We start from the raw sequence: 5,455 nt of genomic DNA, 5'->3' as shown, positions 1-5,455 counted from the left end.
TATTCTTCTGTACAACTATACCACAGTTTTATTTATATATTCGACTTTTAATGGACATTTGGCCTGTTTCAATTTATGACTATGAATATCGTAAGGCATACCTTCTGCTGCAGATGGAAGGGTTCTTCTGGGTGGGGCTGTGAGGCTGGAGGGAAGATGGGAGGGTTTCCACTTCTCTGGGAGAGGAGCCGCAAAGTTGGAGGGAATGTACATCAAACTTTATTAATTTTTAGAAAAAAACAATGTATTCCTCTTACTGCATTTTCATTAAATAAAATCCTATTCAGCCTCCTCTCCATCTGCTAGTCAAACAGAGCTCCACAGGCTATTTTCTTATAATGTCGTATAATGAAATTTCAGAGCCTGGGCCTGAAAAGTATTTTTTTTCATTACTCAGAGGTGAGTGCTGTTCCCTGCTCCCACACAGCCACTGGGAGGACAATACTCAACATCACAAAAGTGGTTCAAAGAATCTGCTTGACAGGTGAGAATGTAGGGGATCGGCTGCCTCGTGTCAGAGGGGAAGGGGGTGAGCCCGGGAGGAGCCAGGGCTTGCGAAAGTATGAGTGGGTCCAGCAGAAGGAGACAGTGTTTGAGTCCCTCGGCAAGATCAGCCTGGCCTTAGCTGTTGCAGGAGGCGTGGCAAATTCTGCCTTGTATAATACAGATGCTGGGCACAGAGGTATCCTATCACCTTTGACCCGTTCTATGGAGTGCAGGACATTGTTGTAGGAAAAGGGACTGGCTTTCTCATCCCTTGGGTACAGAAACCAATTATCTTTGTTTACCACCCTCCAGCACGTAACGTGCCAGTAATCACTGGAAGCAAAGATTTACAGAATGTCAACATCACCCTGCGCATCGTCTTCCAGCCGGTTACTAGCCACTTCCCCGAATCTTCACCAGCATCAGAGAAGACTCTGATGAGCACATGCTGCCGTCCATCACTACAGAGATCCTCAGATCCGTGGTGGCTCACTGTGACGCTGGAGAACTTATCACCAGAGAGAGCTGGTCTCCAGACAGGTGAGCAATGACCTCATGGAGCAAGCAGCCACCTTTAGGCTCATCCTGGATGACATAACCCTTGACACATCTGACCTTCGGAAAGGAGTTCCCAGAAGTGGTGGAAGGCAAACAGATGGCTCAGCAGGAAGCAGAGAGAGCCAGATTTGTGATGGAAAAGGCTGAGCCGCAGAAGCAGCAGCCATCATCTCTGCGGAGGGCGATTTCAAGGCGGCAGAGCTGATAGCCAACTCACTTGCCCCTGCAGGCGACCGCCTGATTGAGCTGCGCAAGTTGGAGGCCTCGGAGGACATCACGTACCAGCCCGCCGGGCAGTCGGTGCTCTTCCAGCTGCCCCAGTGAGGCCCACACCTCCTGAGGCCATCTGGACCACAGCCCTGATGATTCTCAACATCACCTTCCCTCTTCCACCCCAGAAATCACTGTGAAACTTCATGATTGGTGTAAAGTGAAGGAAATAAAAGTAAAATCACTTCAGATCTCTAAATACTCTATCAAAGACAAAAAAAAAAAAAAAGAACCTGCTTGTTTGGTTCAAAACTTTTAACGGAATGTGTCCTGTTCTCCCATGTAAAGTGGACACATGTGACTCTTCATCACTATCGGCAACTCAGAGCAGCAGGGTCTTGTTCGTCTCCTATGACTTTAGAAATTGTTGCCATATCCTGTGAAAATAACCACCATGTGAAAATAACCTCCAAAGAAACCAATATTTTGTTGCTTCTCTTAATTCACTGACTTAATTATAATGTTATAATAAATTGTCTCAGTATTCCTAAAAGTTATAGATACTTGAAAAAAACTTCTCTTACAGATCAGAAGAGGATCATGGCACTTTTCTCTTACATGCATCATGGAAAAATCAAAGCCCCTGCTAGATATGTTATAATATTTAACAAATCATCTGAAAGTCCTTGTATCATCTTGTCAACACTGGGTAATCAAAATTGTTTTCCAAGGTAGCTGTAACACTCTCCAATCCCACCAGCAGATTTTCATTCCCATTACTCCACACCCTTGCCTAGACTTGATATTGACTAACTCCTTAATGTTTGCAAGTCTGGTAGGCATAAATTGGCATCTAGCTGCACATCTAATTTGCATTTTCCTGACTATTAATAAGAGTAAGAATCTTTCTATGTTTCTGGGCCTTTTTTTTTTTTTTCTGTGAAATGTCTGTCCTATCTTTAGCCTACTTTTCTGTTAGGTTATTTATCTTTTTCTTACAGATTTGTAGAAAATAGTTACATATTCTGGCTACTCTTCTTTGACAATTCTATGTGTTACAAATATTTTCTCCCAGTTTGTTATTTGTCTTTTCACTGTCTTTAAAGTGTGTTTCTTGTTTGTTTGTTTGGTTGGTTGGTTGTTTGGGGCCATGCTGTGGCAGTGGAAGCATGGAGTATCAACCACTAGACCACCAGGGAAATCCTAAAGTATGTTTTGATAAACAAGTTCGTTTTAAAGTAGTCAGTAATATCAGTATTTTTCTCTTTGGTGAATATTTTTTTAATCCTAAGAAATCCCTCTCTCCGCCTAAATTGGAAAGATATTCTGCTACGTTTTCTTCTCAATATTTCAATCTTTGCTTTTTGTATTTAAGAATTTAATCCAACCAGAATTGATTTTGTGTGTGTGTGTGTGAGTTATCTATTTCTTTTTTTCCATATAGGTAACTATTTGCCCTAACACAATACGTTGAATAGTCTACCCTTTACCCACTGACCTACAAGTTCCATTTCCATTAATCAAGTTTCCACATATATGTGAATCTGTTTCTGGGCTCTCTAGTTCCATTGGTCTATTTACTGTCTACAGACTAATGGTACACTGTCTTAATTACTAAGGCTTTATAATAACTCTCAATATGTGGTAAAGTAAGCTTCCCCATCTTCTTCTAGAAGTTATTTGGTTATTCTTGGCCCTTTACTCTTCCATGTATATTTTGGAATCAAATTCTCAAGTTACATACCCACACACAAATCCTATTGGAATTGCATTGAATTCATTTATCAATTTGTAAAGAACCAATATCTTTATGATATTGTCTTTATCCAAAAACATGATCCATCACTCTATGTATACTGACTTTCAGTGTCCTTCAATAAAGTTTTATAATTTTCTCCATAAAGGGCTCTCATGTATTTTGTTAGCTATATCCCTATGTTCCTTATATCTTTTTCTTGCTAGTGTAAATGATATCTTTTATTTCTTAATTATATTTTTCAGACTCATTGTTCCTCATATGTAAAAATGCCATTGACTTTTTCATTTTTTTAGAAAAATGATAGATGTTATTTTTTTAAACAGATTTGAATTAATAGAAAAATTGATCAGAACAAAGAGTTCTCATATACCGCCTCTCACACACATACTTTCCCCTACCATTAACATCTTACGTTAGTGTGGCACATTTATGAATTGATGAACCAGTTAATACATTATTATTAACTAAAGTCCATTTATATTAGGGCTCACTGTTGTGCTATTATACAGTTCTATGGGTTTTACCAAATGCATAATGTCACATATCCACCATTGAAGCATCACACAGAATAATTTTACTGCCTCAAAAGACCCATGTGAAAAAAACAAAAGACCCATGTGCTCCACTTATTCTTTTTCCCACCCCCCCAATCCCTAAACCACTGGTGTTTTTACTGTCTTTCTATTTTTCTTTCCCAGAATGTCATGCAGTTGAAATCATACAATATGTAGTCTTTTCAGACTTGGCTTCTTTCACTTAGCAATATGTATTTAAGGTTCCTCCATGTCTTATCGTGGCTTGATACCTCATTTTTTTTTTTCTGAATAATATTCACTGTATGGATGTACCATAGTTTGTTTTTCCATTCACCTACTGAAAAACATCTTGGTGGCTTACAAGTTTTGGCAATTATAAATAAAGCTACTATAAACATTCATGTGCAGGTTTTCGTGTGGACTTAAGCTTTCAAATCCTTTGGGTTCATACCAAGATACATGATTGCTGGATTATATGTTTAGCTCTGTAAGAAATTGCCAAACTCTCCAAAGTGGCTGTACCATTTTGCATTCCCACCAACAATAAGTGAGAGTTCCTGTTGCTCCACATCCTCATAAGTGCTTGGCATTGTCAGTATTTTGGATTTTGACCATTCAAATAGATGTACAGTGGTATCTCACTGTTTTAATTTGCGATTCCTTAATGACATAGGATGCTGAACATCTCTTTAATGCTTATTTGCCACCTGGATATCTTGTTTGATGAGGTAACTGTTAGATCTTTTGCCCATTTTTTTTTCTTTTCTTTTTTTTTTTATTTTTTGCAGTACGCGGGCCTCTCACTGTTGTGGCCTCTCCCGTTGTGGAGCACAGGCTCCGGACGCGCAGGCTCAGTGGCCATGGCTTACAGGTCCAGCCGCTCCGCGGCATGTAGGATCCTCCCGTACCGGGGCATGAACCCGTGTCCCCTGCATCGACAGGAGGACTCTCAACCACTGCGTCACCAGGGAAGCCCTTGACCACTTTTTAATTGGGCTATTTGTTTTCTTATTGTTGAGTTTTAAGAGTTCTTTGTATATTTTAAATAACAGTCCTTCAGCAGATATTTGTTTTGCAAATATTTTCTCCTACCTGTGACTGCAATTGTTTTTTATAGGTAAAGTTTTTTCCAGCAATTTTGCCAAACTCTCTTGTTAGTTTTAATTATATATTTGAGATTCTTTGGAGTTTTTTACATAGTCAGCTATATCATCTGCAAATCATGACAGTTCTGTTTCTTCCTTTCAAACCCATATAATTTTAATGTTGTCTGTTATTTATTTATCTCTATGCCTTTAGTTAAGACCTCCCAAGCAATGTTTCCTTGATCTTAAATGAAAGTTTTTGGCCTTTCAAGTTTTTGTCAAGTTTTGCTTCATGTACTTTGAAGCTCTATTATTGGGTGCCTAGACATTTAGAATTATGTTCTTAATGAATTGACCCCTTTATTATTATGAAAATCTCTTTCTTTATCCCTGGTTATATTCCTTGCTCTGAAGTCTACTTTGGTATTAATATAACCACTCTTTCTTATGATGTTTTTTATCTTTTTCCATCCTTTTATATTTTCAATTTGTGTGTCATTATATTTAAAGTGGGTGTTTTTTTTAAACCTACAGCATATAATTGAATCTTGCATTTTTATCCCAGTGTGACAATCTCTTAGATTGGAGCTCTTGGACTTTCGCGTGGAATGCAGTTATCAATATGTTTCCGTCTAAATCTACCACTTAGCTTTTTTTTTTTTTTAACCATTTGTCCTGTGTTTTGTTTCTTTATTCCTTTTTCCTGACTTCTTTTGGATTTATTTAGCACAGTTTAGTATTCCATTTTATCTACTTTATTAGCAATCTGTCTTTGGGGTTTTTTTTAAATTATTTTTCTGGGGCGGTTTTAGGTTCCTATG

General features: G+C 38.4%; 1 pseudogene; it reads left to right on the top strand.

Annotated features, from left to right (window-relative positions):
* The first annotated feature begins 348 nt into the window (after nt 1–348).
* On the top strand, nt 349–1,368 carry LOC112405737 (prohibitin pseudogene; annotated as a pseudogene).
* Nucleotides 1,369–5,455: the final 4,087 nt, after the last annotated feature.

The sequence above is a fragment of the Neophocaena asiaeorientalis genome, unplaced genomic scaffold, assembly GCF_003031525.2.
Source record: "Neophocaena asiaeorientalis asiaeorientalis breed wild unplaced genomic scaffold, Neophocaena_asiaeorientalis_V1.1 scaffold524, whole genome shotgun sequence".
In the NCBI taxonomy this organism is placed as follows: domain Eukaryota; kingdom Metazoa; phylum Chordata; class Mammalia; order Artiodactyla; family Phocoenidae; genus Neophocaena; species Neophocaena asiaeorientalis.
Note: the sequence above shows the minus strand (reverse complement) of the source record. Positions and strands in the feature narration are given on the sequence as shown.